Source organism: Pongo pygmaeus, chromosome 17, assembly GCF_028885625.2.
Source record: "Pongo pygmaeus isolate AG05252 chromosome 17, NHGRI_mPonPyg2-v2.0_pri, whole genome shotgun sequence".
NCBI classification, from domain to species: Eukaryota; Metazoa; Chordata; class Mammalia; order Primates; family Hominidae; genus Pongo; species Pongo pygmaeus.
This window is the reverse complement of record NC_072390.2, coordinates 85892511-85907337: the sequence shown is the minus strand read 5'-3', so window position 1 is coordinate 85907337 and position 14827 is coordinate 85892511. Positions and strand designations below refer to the sequence as shown.

The following is a 14827-nucleotide window of genomic DNA, read 5'->3' as shown; positions in this document are numbered from 1 at the left end:
TCAGACATTTGAGTACTCAAAACATTTATTCCATCACCATGTATTTGCTTAAAAGTAACTTAAGTACTCCAGCAAAATGAAAAGTAAATCAAATAATGTAACAGAATATGAATCAAGGAATTTAAAATCAAATCACAATAGAGCAATAATATATTGACATAGTATTGTGATACATTGTATTTCACCCTTTATAGATGAAGATTTGGGAAAACATGCATTTTCATATAGTCTATGAAAGAGTATAAAGTTCAAAGTGCCTATATCCTATTGTCTAGAAATTCTTCTCCTAAATATGAAAAAATAAAGAGCACAAAAAGAAATGTACCATAAGGCAAATCTATGCATACTGAAATGAAACTGTCACTGAAATATATCAACAAGTTAAAAAAGAATTCCATATTGATATTTAGAGGGGTCTATTTATGTTAAAGTTATATATACAAATAAAATCAAACAAGCTGCTCTATGTACCCATATGTATAATTTAAGAGTATAGATAATGGTCTCATAGGACCAACTACAGAATATTACCAGAGTGGCAAATAAAGTTGGATGAAGGTTAAGAGAAACATTTACTTTATCAAAATTGTTTGTATGTTTTACAATGATAATTCAGTAGTTTTTGTATATGTAAAACAATAGTATATTGAATAATAATATATTAAGACACATTCTAAAGAACAACAAAATTGTTTCAGATTAATAGAATTATTTATACTCTAAATATTTTCAAATGATTTTTCATGTTTTATCAGAATAATACATACATGAAATAATACATCAAGTGTTTCTTAGAGGAGGGCTCTTGATGAAAGCTGAAGTCCTTTTTCCCATCTTTTTCCAGACCTCAACATCCCAATGCCATTCATCAGAGACCAGTTCTTTGAAATCTTCGTTTCAAATCTTCTCACAGTGAGCGACAAAACACTAAGAAATATATTTATATCTTCATTTCTCAACTTTAACAATATTTTTTACATCCTACTATAAAAGATTCATAATATTGATTCATACCATCTATTTTTGTAAAATTGTATAATTACATAAACGTTTTCTATTAGTTGCCTGAGTAGCTTTGAATAATATATCTAAATATTTCCCATACCATCAATTATCAACAATATCAGTAACACTCACTTTGCAAGGTGAGAAAATCGGCACATTTACCACCCTATCCACCCTCCATGCTTCTCCCCCAACACATGCTCTGTGCCCAACTGAACTTCAATACTTTCAAAGTTGAAAACATGCAGTTTGTTCTGTAATAACAACCAAATCTTCTATGCATTTTATAGGTTGATCCTAAAAGCTGAAAGACCAATAGCCAGAATTTCATTATCAGGACTTTACATATATTTACTTTTCTTTATTTTTTTCTTTTACTGTTTTTTTTTTTTCTTTAATTTTAAAGTTCCAGGATACATGTACAGGATGTGCAGATTTGTTACATAGGTAAACGTATGCCACGGTGGTTTGCTGCACCTATCAACCCCATCACCTGCATATAAAGCACAGCATTAATTAGCTCTTTTTCCTAAGCCTCTTCCCCTACCATCCACCCTCCCCCAACAGCCCCCAGTGTGTGTTGTTCCCCTCCCCGTGTCCATGTGTTCATTGTTCAGCTCCCACTTATAAGTGAGAACATGCAGTGTTTTGTTTTCTGTTCCTGCATTAGTTTGCTGAGAATAATGGCTTCCAGCTTCATCCATGCCCCCTGCAAAGGACATAATCTCATTCCTTTTTATGGCTGCATAGTATTCCATGGTATATATGTACTACATTTTCTTTTTCCAATCTATCGTTGATGGGCATTTGCATTGATTCCATGTCTTTGCTATTGTGAATAGTGCTGCAATAAACATGCATGTGCATGTATGTTTATAGCAGTATTATTTATATTCCTTTGGGTATATACCCAGTAATGGGATTGCTGGGTCAAATGGTATTTCCGGCTCTAAATCTTTGAGGAGTCACCACACTGTCTTCCACAATGGTTGAACTAATTTACATTACCACCAACAATGTAAAAGTGTTCCTATTTCTCTGCAACCTCACCAGTATCTGTTGTTTCTTGACTTTTTAATTATCACCATTCTGACTGGTGTAAGATGGTATCTCACTGTGGTTTTTACTTGCATTTCTCTAATGATCAGTGATGATGAGCTTTTTTCATGTTTGTTGGCTGCATGTATGTCTTCTTTTAAAAATTGTCTGTTCATGTCCTTTGCCCACTTTTTTTTTTTTTTTTTGAGACCGAGTCTCGCTCTGTCACCCAGGCTGGAGTGCAGTGACACAATCTCGGCTCACTGCAAGCTCCGCCTCCTGGGTTCACGCCATTCTCCTGCCTCAGCCTCCCGAGTAGCTGGGACTACAAGCACCCGCAACCATGTCCAGCTAATTTTTTGTACTTTTGGTAGAGACAGGTTTCACTGTGTTAGCCAGAACAGTCTCGATCTCCTGACCTCGTGATCGCTCACCTCGCCCTCCCAAAGTGCTGGGATTACAGGCCTAAGCCACTGCGTCCGGCCTCTTTGCCCACTTTTTAAAGGGCTTGTTTTTTTTTCTTGTAAATTTGCTTAAGTTCCTTGTAGATTCTGGATATAAGAACTTTGTCAGGTGGATACATTGCAAAAATTTTCTCCCATTCTATAGGTTGTCTGTTTATTCTGATGAGTTTCTTTTGCTGTGCATAAGCTCTTTAGTTTAATTAGGTCCCATTTGTCAATTGTAGCTTTTGTTGCCGTTGCTTTTGGTGATTTCTTCATAAAATCTTTGCCCATACCTATGTCCTGAATGGTATTGCATAGATTTTTTTCTAGAGTTTTTAATAGTTTTAGATTTTACATTTAAGTCTTTAATCCACCTTGAGTTAATTTTTGTATAAGGTGTACAAAAGGGGTCTAGTTTCTATTTTCTGCATATGGCTAGTCAGTTCTCCCAGCACCATTTGTTAAACAGGGATTCCTTTCCCCACTGGTTGTTTTTGTCAGGTTTGTCAAAGATCAGATGGTTGTAGATGTGTGGTTTTATCTCTGAGTTCTCCATTCTGTTCCATTGGTCTATGTGCCTGTTTTTGTACCAACCAGTACCATGCTGTTTTGGTTACTGTAGCCTTGTGGTATACTTTGAAGTCAGGTAGCCTGATCCCTCCAGATTTATTCTTTTTTGCTTAGGATTGTCCTGGCTATATGAGCTCTTTGTTCGTTTAATATGAAATTTAAAATAGTTTTTTTTTCTAATTCTGTGAAGAATGTGAATGGGACATAGTAGCACATGCCTGTAGTCCCAGCACTTTGGGAGGCAGGGGTGGGTGGATCACTTGAGGTCAGGCATTTGAGACCAGCCTGGACAACATGGTGAAGCCCTGTCTCTACTAAAAATACAAAAATTGGCCACATGTGGTGGTGCACGCCTGTAATCCCAGGTACTCAGGAGACTAAGGCATGAAAAGTACTTGAACCCAGGAGGCAGAGGTTGCAGTGAGCTGAGATCGCACCACTGCACTCCAGCCTGGGCAAGAGAGCAAGATTCCATCTCAAAAAATAATAATAATAATAAAATAATTACATATATATATAACACAGTGGTGGTTTAATGGAGATAGTATTGAATCTATAAATTGATTTGGGCAGTGTGGCCATTTTCACGATATTAATTCTTCCTGTCCATGAGGATGGAATGTTTTTTCATCTGCTTGTGCCCTCTCTGATTTCCTTGAACAGTGGTTTGTAGTTCTCCTTGAAGATGTCCTTCACTTCGCCTGTTAGCTATATTTCTAGGTATTTTATTCTCTTTGTGGCAATTGTGAATGGGAGTTCATGATTTGGCTCTTTGCTTCTCTGTTGTTGGTGTAAAGGAATGCTTGTGATTTCTGCACATTGATTTTGTATCCTGAGATTTTGGTGAAGTTGCTTATCAGCTTAAGAAGCTTTTGGACTGAGACTTTGGGGTTTTCTAGATACGGGATCATATCATCTGCAAACAAAGATAATTTGACTTCCTCTCTTCCTATTTGAATACCCTTCATTTCTTTCTCTTGCCTGATTGCCCTGGCCAGAACTTCCAATACTATGTTGAATAAGAGTGGTGAGAGAGGGCATATGTGTCTTGTGCCAGTTTTCAAGAGGAATGCTTCTAGCTTTTGCCCATTCAGTATGAATTCATTTGTCTCCATTCAGTATGATATTGGCTTTGGGTTTGTCACATATGGCTCTTATTATTTTGAGATCTGTTCCTTCAATACCTTGTTTATTGAGAGTTTTTAACATAAAGGATGTTGAATTTTATAGAAGGTCATTTCTGCATCTATTGAGATAATCATGTGGTTTTTGTCTTTAGTTCTGTGTATGTGATGAATTATGTTTATTGATTTGTGTATGTTGAACCAGCCTTGCATCCCAGGGGTGAAACTGACTTGATTGTGCTGAATAAGCTTTTTGATGTGCCACTGGATTTTGTTTGCCAGTATTTTATTGAGGATTTTTGCATCAATGTTCTTCAGAGATATTGGCATGAAATTTTCTTTGTTGTTGTTGTTGTTGTGTCTCTGCCAGGTTTTGGTATCAGGATGATGCTGGCCTCATAAAATGAGTTAGGGACAATGTACCAGGAACAATGTACCAGAATCTCCGGGACACAGCTAAAGCAGTGTTAAGAGGAAAATTTATCGCACTAAATGCCCACATAAAAAAGCTAGAAAGATCCCAAATTGACACCCCAACATCAGAACTAAAAGAATCAGAGAACCAAGAGCCAACAAGCCCCAGAGCTAGCAGGAGACAAAAAATAATCAAGATCAGAGCAGAACTGAAGGAGGCAGAGACACGAAAAACCCTGCAAAAAATCAACGAATCTAGGAGCTGGTTTTTTTGGGAAAAAAAACCAATAAAATAAATAGACCGCTAGCTAGACTAATAAAGAAGAAAAGAGAGAAGATTCAAATAAATACAATGAGAAATGATAAGGAGGATACCACCACTGACCCCACAGAAATACAAATGACCATCAGAGAATACTATAAACACCTCTGTGCAAATAAACTGGAAAATCTAGAAGAAATGGATCAATTCCTGGACACATACACCCTCTCAAGACTGAACTAGGAAGAAGTTGAATCCCTGAATAGACCAATAACAAGTTCTGAAACTGAGGCAGTAACAAATAGCCTACCAACTAAAAAAAGCCCAGGACCAGATGTATTTATGGCTGAATTCTACCAGAGGTACAAAGAGGAGCTGGTACTATTTCTTCTGAAACTATTCCAAACAATTGAAAAAGAAAGACTCCTTCCCTAAATATTCACTTCTTAAGTCACTTAGTGTATGCCCTTTCTACATTTCAATGACATGACCCTGTGATCCATGTAGCTCCTAGTACAAATGTAAAATGAACTATCGCTGTATTATTCTCCATCAGTGATTACTTACTGTGACGCATCTTAGTTTGCTTTGTATTTGGGCTATAGCTTTGGTTTTACCATTATTTTTCCTGGATATTGCTTTAATTTCTCTGTCCTCTCAGTTATATCATCTATTAAATGGAGTCTTCTCTCCTTCCTCCCTGGAGGTCTCTGTCTTCATGCTCTCATCTGAACTCTGGTACTGCTATGAGTTACCATTCTGGAAACGCCATCACTAGCTCATGTGGGTTAGAGCCATTGTTTCCTGGGTCCTGGAAGTCAGGCAAGACTTCTTATTTGCTATAATATTTAAGTAACTTTCTAAGAAAAGCCATGGGGAGAATAAATATTTTGAGTACTCAACGTCCGAAATTATGTTTTCTCTGACTTCACACTTCATTGACAGCTTAGCTCTGTTGGAATTCTGGGTTCCAAATGATTTCAGAATTTTGAAGGCATTCCTCTATTATCTTCTAGCATTGAATTTTGGTGATTAAAAATATCTGCTACCAGCCTGATTCTCATTTCTTTGTAGATAATCTGATTGGCTTTTTCCTTTGCAATATGTTAGAAGGGTTTATTTTTACTCTTATTTTTATTCTTCAGGGTCTTTCAGTATGAAGATTTTGGTCTTTCTCCAGCACTAAAAAATTATTATTATTTTTAGAATTTCTTTGAGAATGTCCTTTTTGCCCATGATCTTTTTGCTTTCACTTTGACCTTTTTGTGAGTCAGAGGCTGCATCACCAAATCATCAATGTTTCTGGGGCAATTCTATCTAGAAGACCTGGAGGCCGACTTGCTCTCTGCCTTGATAGCTTAGCAGAGAGCAGGGACAGGATGGGAAAGTTAGCTCAACAGGAAAACAAACGGACCAACACTAGCCAGTGGGTTCCGAGGACTCCCCATCCCCGACACCCCGCTTCTCAGCAAGACCACTTATGAGACCAGGGAGGTTCCACTGTTACAAAGTCACACAGATATTCCTTTGACACACACATAGACGCTGCCCATGCATGTTAGGGGGCAGCCCCTCTCACCTGCAGCACTGACCATCCTCATACTGGCCTGGGTGAGGGGCACTGAGAGGGTGGGGAATGCACACTCTCTACTATTTCTCTTGTGGTGAAACTCCCCGCACCCCACACAGCAATCCATTCTACTTCACATCAGCACTCAGAACAGTCTCATGTTTTCATTTTTTAATTTGTTGCTCCCTGTTCTGGGGAGTTGTTCAAATTTATTTCTTGATTTCTATGAATTCTTTCTTTTTCTTGAATTATTCATTTTCCTGTGCCATTCTGTTCTTTTTACATTGATTGCAGTATCTTCTTAAATCTGAGAATATGTGAACAGTGGGATTTTCACATGGGTCTGATGTATCTGAGCTCCATTTCGTTCTCTGTAGCATTTCTGTCTTCTCGCCATCAGCTCCTTTGCTCATTTGTCTTCATTTCTCTCTTCCATGCTCTTGGTCCCCCTCATATCCCCGGTGACCCTTGAGAGCTGGCATGGATTTCCTCTGCTGATCAGTAAATAGGTCTGTTTCCACTTGAACTTTTTCTCCTGAGAGAGGATTCTGCTGGGAGTGCTGTGTAAGAGCATAGACTGCTGGCTCTTAGGCGGCAGATATGACATACTTGTTCTTAAAAATAAGGAGATCGACAGCAACATAGGAAAACAGTCCTACAAATAGTATAATCAACATGCAAATTCACGGTATGATTGGCCAGCCAAGCACGGCCCAAAAGGCACCAATGTACAAAAGGACCACACCAAGGGGTAAGCAGGGCTGTACCCTGGGACCTTCTGCCAGCAAAGCTGCTCCCTCTGGGGGCTGCTGTTCTAGGAGTGCTTTCTTCTCACAAAAGCACCAGGCTGTGTACCTGTGAGTTGCATCCACCCAGCGGGAGAGCCTTTTCTAACTTATTCAAAGACCTCCCATCGATAGACTAGCTGTGGGCCTGAGGCTTGCTAGTGTCGGTGGAATACATGACAGAGATGACGGTTCAAGCCACAAATCCCAGATGTGGCTAAAAGATAAAGTGGGTCCCCAATAAGATTTTAAAAATTTATATCAAGTATTTCTCTTTATTTTGCTTATGAATAATATTCTTTTCTTTCCCATGTAAAATGAGACCTTAGAATTTAAAATGAGACTTTTAGCAAAACCTGAGGAATTGTAGCAGTTCTTTTCCTCGACCTCCTTGATTTGTGAGGGTCCCAGGAATACTGAAATCTACTCTTTATTCTCTTCTTTAGTACTAAATGATGAGGCTTTTAGAGTGATTTTTTTTTTTTACCACAAAACTACATTTTAAATCTTCATTTAAAAGAAAAGCCTTTTCAGCCAAAGCACACATTTTTGAAAGTTACACACTGAAATCTAAAAGGTAAATGAGAAGTTTAATTAGCCAATGTCTTTTCCTCTTCTTAACAATCTAAAAAACGTATTTGCTGAGCATGCGTTAACAATCCACAAGTAATGAATTAATTCTCATGTCAGTGGGATATCCACAAAACCTCCTTTATATAACTCCAAAAATATTAATTTCCCACCGCAGGGCCAGGCAAACGGAGCTGCCTCCTCTCCTGTGCAAGCGGCCTCCTCAGCTGACCTTTGGGGCCCTCTGTGAAACATGGCAGGCAGCTGCGGGGAGGAGATTGCGCCCAGCGTGGGCGGCTCATTTTACAGGAGCCTCTAAACCCGGAGGCTGGGGCCTTAGGGCATGTCACCACAGCTTTCAAAGTCCAATCTTTAGCTTGAAGAAAAATATAAATTCATAACTTGCAAACTAAGAATATTGTGTATTAAGTTGGTGCAAAAGTAATTGCAGTTTTTGCCATTGAAAGTAATGGCAATCCAATATTTACCTACCATCAACTATGTGTGCTTTCAGTTGAATTAGTTAAATGCAATTATACAGGAATTAACTGTTTCTAGAAAAATAATTTAGTTTCTCTGAAGTTATCTAAATACAACTTGAGATTTTTTAAAAAATCAGTCAGAAATCAGTAAGTTAAAAAAGATTGCGTATTTGTCGAATTGACTGTTATTTTCAAATCACTCACCCCTACACTTACAGACGACCTTTTTACATTTTCCCGATGTCTTGATGTACTTCTCCTCAACCCTGAATCTGAGACACGTTTTTGAAAGCATATAGAACATCTTTATGTGAGAAACTTCACTTAATCTCCGTATCGCTGGCACTGATAGAATGCCGAAAGACCTCTAGACGTGCGTGGAAGCGCGTGTGTGCATGCAGCCCAATACTATGACAGAGTTTTCCTTAGGAAACATAAAGATGTTCTATATGCTTTGAAAAATGTGTCTCAGATTTAGGGTTGAGGAGAAGTACATCAAGACATCGGGAAAATGTAAAAAGGTCATCTGTAAGTGTGGGGGTGAGTGATTTAAAAATAACAGTCAATTTGACAAAGAGTGAAGAGAAACAACAGGCAATGACTAGGCTTCTTAGAATACAAGGCAAAAAAATATAAAATGTTAAAAGCATTTAAAAATCAATGCGGAATAATAAACAACATACAGGAATTAAGAAAAGGCAACCACTTTGACAAGCCTGTAAATAAAAACAAAAACAACAAAAGTAGTATTTATTTTTGTAAAAAATGGAGGTATCTACTTAAGTGTAATTTGATTTCCTACAAAGAAGCAAATGCTGTGTACAATAGTGGACTCATTTTCCTATTCGTATGTGGCTCTTTTGAAAACATAAAAAACTAACCCTACGAGGAGTTCCACATTTGTTTTCATCCATCGTTGATCAGTGTAAAAATCTTTCACTGTCTTCAATATGCTTTGAAATTTCAAATAAAAATAATGTTGCTATTTAATCCATTTATAATGATAGTAACCTAAGATAAAAAATTCTCATGTGGGCCTTTGGAGACACTGAGTTTTTCCTTCAAAGCACGTGCTACTAATCAGTTCCCCAGACCTTTTTGGAATTGCCACCTCACATGACCATAAGGAACACAGTTCTCCTACGCAACAACTGGAAGCTTACTTTGTGGTTTTGTTTTCGTGGTATAAACACAAATATCCCAGATCATCCAAACAAGATCTTTACTGTAAGGTGCATAACTGAAATTGTTCCTGCGAAGTCCCTTTTGCCATGTGACAGTATATTCACAGGTTTGGGTGTTAGGGTATGGAGGTTATTAGGAGGTCATTCTGCCTACCACAAATATAGTTATTGGGGCAAGATGATAAGTGATTTTTAAAGTGTATTTATTTTCTAGGGTTGCCAAAATAAAGTGCAACAAACAGGGCAGCTTGAACAACAGAAATGTATTATTGCATAGTTCTGGAGGCCAGAAGTCTGAAATCATGGTGTTGGCAGGGTTTGTTACTTCTGAGAGCTATGTGAGAAGAATCTACTCCAAGCCTCTCTCCTTGGCTTGTAGATGATCATCTTCATGCTCACACCCCATTCTCCCTGCATGTGTGCCTGGAGCCAAATAGTCCCCTTTTAGAAGGGTACCCTTATAAGGATTAAGGGTGGATTAAGGGCCCACCCCACTCCAATATGACTTCATCTTAACTAACTAATGTAACTAACTAATTACATTTGAAATTACCCTATTTCCCAAATAAGGTCATACTGCGAGGTATGGGGTGGGGAGGGTTAAAAATTCAATGTATGAATTTTGAGGGGGACACTATCAATCCATAACAAACTGATAAGTGATATTTCTTTCAAATTTAAAACATTAGGCATAAAATAGTTTGATAATATTATTCTTTTCTGACACATACTCTCGAGAATTCTGGGCCAAGAGAAAGAACCGTCAATAAAGAATAGAGGAATACGTGTGTGGCGATGGATAGATCTGATCAGTTTCATCAAACCACTTCAGGGAGCTACCATTTCACTCCCTGAGAGAAGTTGCTCTGGTGAAATTAAAAAGTCAAATTTCACAGTTGATGATTCCTTGATTATTAGAACTCTGGCCTCAAATTTTTCAAAAAAAAAATCAATTTCCTTAATAGACACTTTAACATGAAATGTATATTTCAAAATTAAATTATTCCTACACAAAGAAATGCATTGCATGTCCTTGCTTGGCTTTGGGGCTGGTAGAAGTCCTGGGTTTCATGGATATCAGACCGTTTATCTCGGGACGCATCCTCGGAGGAGGTGTCCCAAGCACAACTTGACTGCAAGTCCCTCGGAGTTAGTAAATAACTGAATCAGCCTAACTGCCCAGAGAGTCACAGCTCCTTCAGCTTTAGGGTAAATCCTACACTTGAGAAGCCTTTGTGTTTTTGCAAAGCAAATGCAGAAGGAGGCTTCTAGAGAGAAGAAATAGGGACCACCTTCCCTCCTGTGATGCACAGACATGGTAGCCCAACTTATATGAGATATACTATACAGTGAGCCTCGCACAAGGCAAGGCTACCACAAGTTAAAAAAAAAAAAACTGAATGAAGACTGAGCCTCAGCACTCAGTGACATAGCCCCAAAAACTTACAATAAAATGGCTATTTGGGTCATTTATTCATTTGAGAAACCTGTATTGAGCACTGAAGATGACAAGTACCACAACACGAGATGATGGAATGAACGGGTGAGGCACCCCGATCTTAGCCATGGTATTGCTCAGCCCTACAGGATTGAAAGGGAATCTGGCAAAGAAATCCCCCTGTTTTCTGAAGCTCCATTTTAAATTAAAAGGAGCGACTCAGAAAAACAATCATCCTTCTGTCAACAGCCTGCCTCTTTTTATGTTTCCACCAAACAAAATGTCCAAGGGCGAAATCTGTCGCTGAGATAATAAGAATGAAGGACTCTGCAGCAGGTGTTAAATGAATGGAAGCATGACAGTGTTACCTATGGCTTTCGATTTTCCAGGGTGGGTTTTTCTAGCTGGTTAGGCATGAAAGTAAAGGCAAGGGATGGAACGACATGTTTTGCTGAGTTTAAAGCTGTCTCAGAATATATTTCTTCAAGATTTTCAACAGAGTTCAAAGCTTTAAGTTCCAAGGATTTCTTATATTGAGAAATTGGAACATTTTTATAGAAAATGAACCCCAGAAAGTGGGAAGATAGGTGGATAGATGTTTTCCATAAAATATTTTATACATCAATACATTTCATCAGACACTGAATCCATTAAATCTTAACATGGCAGAAATATTGTGTGGCTTCTCTCCTGCTGCCCTAACAAATAACCACAAATGCAGTGACTTAACACAATATTTGGTTTTCCCTCTCAGTTTCTGTTAAGCAGAAGATATCTGGGTACAGCGGAGGCTCAGCTCAGTCCTCTGTCTGGAGTCTCCCAAGGCCAAAATCAAGGTGTTGGCAGGGCTGTGTTTCTCTCTGGAGGCTCACTGAGGTTGTTGGCCGAATTCAGCTTCTAGGAACTACAAGGCGTGTTTGGCTGCTGGCCCCTCAGGGCATCCTGCATTCTCCATCAGATTCCCCACTCCATTTTGAAACAAGCAGCAGGGGCCACATCCTACTGTATCTACTTTAGGTATCTCTCTCATAACTCTTCTCTTTCCCTTGTGCCTCAGTTGCCTTCTGCCTTCAGACCAAGTTCTCTGTTTTTACAGGTTCATGTGATTAGAGTAGGCCCACTCAAATAATCCAAGATAATGTCCCTATTGTAAAGTCTAAAAACTTCATTGCATCTGCAAGTCTTTTTTCCATGCAATGTAACATTCACAGGTTCTGGACATTAAGTGGACATCTTTGGGAGGCTACTGTGCCTATTATAAAGATAGTCATCAGAGCAACTTGATAAGTAATTTCCTTTAAAACTTAAAAACTTGGGTATAAAAATATTTTCATAATGCAATATTGTTCAGATATATATTCTTAAGTATTCCGAATCATGAGAAAAAAAAACCCTAAGTAAAGCTGACAATGTTACTTTTGGATCGAATTTTTACTTACTGAACTCAAAAAATTACCCAATAACTGTTTTATATCAGTTATTTCAGTCTAATGAAGAATGTAGACTATATCATTAGCCTTATTTCTGAAGCAGATAGTGGTTGAGTGACTCATGAGCTATCACTTATCAATGGCCTCCATGTATTTGCTATGTGATTAACAGTAAAGTAGGCTTATGTTATTTTTCTTGGTAATCCAGGATAGAAAAAGTTCAGTGTGGTGAAAATCGCTTCCATTAATTAAAGGTTATCCACAAGAAAACAGTGGATGGTGGTGATGCTGAGAATAGGCTTCAGTCTACAGGGCTAGAGTTCAGAAAGAGGAGGGAAAGAAGATTCGCTGTCCTGATATTTGTTTTCCTCTCCAGGTTTAGCATGTGATGATACCATGGAAGGCTCTATTTCCAGGCCTTTGAAACTCCAGGAACAATACAATCAAATAATATGTGACAATGTGTTACCACACTGTTAGTAAGAGTGGTATTGGCAATAAACTACTAGTACCCCATGGGTCACGTACATGTGTGTTTGTGGGTGTTTTCTGAGATGTAAACACAGGCGCAAATATATTTGCATATTGTCAAGAAATTCATTAACCTTTTTTGTTTTCAAATAGAACTGCATGAGGTATTCCTACATATTAGAAACCATGGGAACAAATATAAATTGGATCACTTGGATATTTGGGTTTCTAGTTTCCTGTCATATTGAAAAATAAGAAGCACCACAGGACTTCCAATATCCACCTCTCTCCACTTGATGCAGAAGGCATTTTGATCCATAATTAAATTTGTGCTCTTTCTTGCTAAGAGAATTGAAATATCCTACAGTGTTTTCTAAGAAGGTTTGACATTATCTTTCCAGTTAGAGTCATGTTATGACAGCTCACAATTTTCTTTCTAAAAGGGCATTAAAAACACATCACACACTAATCAAGGCCATGCATAATCAGGCAAAATTCAGATCCTCTTGGCCAGACTGTAGTATGGTAACTCTAGATGCATAAGTGAACTAAGTCAAATTACTTCCAAAATAATACAAGTAAGTCAGTATATTTTGTTCTACTATCTGTATTTCTCATTATGAAAGTCACTTCTTCCTTGCTTCCCTCTCCTTTCTCTTCCTTCTTCTTCATGAACAAAATAGTGTGATCTCAGATCAATGAGATCTGATGGATATCTAATTATATATATTAACATATCTTTTTAAAAAGAATGTTTCAGAGAGGATTTAAATGCCCACTAAGTTTCACTAGCTGTAAATGAAACCCAGAGTCAAAGCACCCCTGCTACAGAGACGAGCAGACATTTGTAGTTTATGTCATTGAAATCTTCAAGTTCCATTGATGAAATCATTCCTGACTACTGTTATGAATGAATTAATTCACATCATTTTGTTCATTTCATTCTTTTAACCTTTCAACAATCACTTTACAAGAAGCTGCTACATGCAAGCATTATGGGGATAAAATAGGAGCAAACCAGATTCAGTCCTCACCCTTGTGAATTGTAGAGTTTATTAGGGAGGAAAGACAGTCATCAAATAGTCACACTGAAAGATCGTTGCAAATTAGTATATGTGTTATAAGGAAAAGAGCATACAAAGGGGTTCAGTGTGGCTGTTCTAAGGATGAGAACTTTTAGATCCTGAGACTGAAGAATGAGGAGGAGTTAAAGACAATGGAGAGTGGAGGCAGGCGAGAGAGCACTCTAGGTTGACACTGAGGCAGGAAGGACACGCATGTGTGAGAGGGTGAAGAAATAAAATGATATTATAATGCTTGAGAAAGAGTGAACCACTAAATTTCCATTAGTTTCAGGAATGGTTCATCAAAGATGGGTCTCAGAATAGGGGGGAATTGTTCTTGTGATGTGGAAGCCTTTGGTTGAGCAATTTAGATTTATCAACATGAGTGGGCACTAAGTTCACGTGAGGATTGCCAAGAAAAGAGAGAAGGAATGGTCATGGGGCTAAAGTCACATCAGTGTCAAAGCAGAAAATGTTTAGGTATTCAAGGACACTCACAGTCTCACTTCTTGGCCCACAGAGATTCTGACTCTCATCAGTTGACCATACGTTGTTGTTGTTGTTCTTGTTGTTCTTGTTGTTTTCAGAACTCCTGATCTACACCACTCCAAGAGAGCAGCCTCAGCCTGGCTGTTGATGACTGCCATCAAAGCATCTTGTGATGGTTTTCTTTGTAGTTATATATATTTCAATCATTTGTTGAGTGAGTGACTGCACAGCAGCATTTAAACCCCTGGAGAAAACAGAGCAAATGACTAGGGAGACAAGCATAAACATGAGAATAGCCAGTAATGTCTGTTAACCAACACCTAGGCTGACCTGGGATGCACAGAACAGATCTCCTCCCCATCCAAGTCTATGGAAAGGGAGGTTTGATATTAATAGGCTTGTGTAATACTGATTTACCCAAAATGGCATGATTAGAGGAAAAACCTTAAAGAATCTCATTTTTACAATCAAAATTCCTAAACCAA

General features: G+C 38.2%; 1 long non-coding RNA gene across 1 annotated transcript in view; it reads right to left on the bottom strand.

Moving 5' to 3' along the window:
- LOC134738465 (uncharacterized) overlaps positions 1 to 14586 on the bottom strand; it is a 29200-nt gene extending 14614 nt beyond the window's left edge. The window contains exons 1-2 of the long non-coding RNA XR_010124197.1: positions 14352 to 14586; positions 768 to 927 (exon numbers count right to left, since the gene is read on the bottom strand). This is a non-coding gene — a long non-coding RNA (uncharacterized LOC134738465). The remainder of the gene's footprint in view (positions 1 to 767; positions 928 to 14351) is intronic.
- Positions 14587 to 14827: the final 241 nt, after the last annotated feature.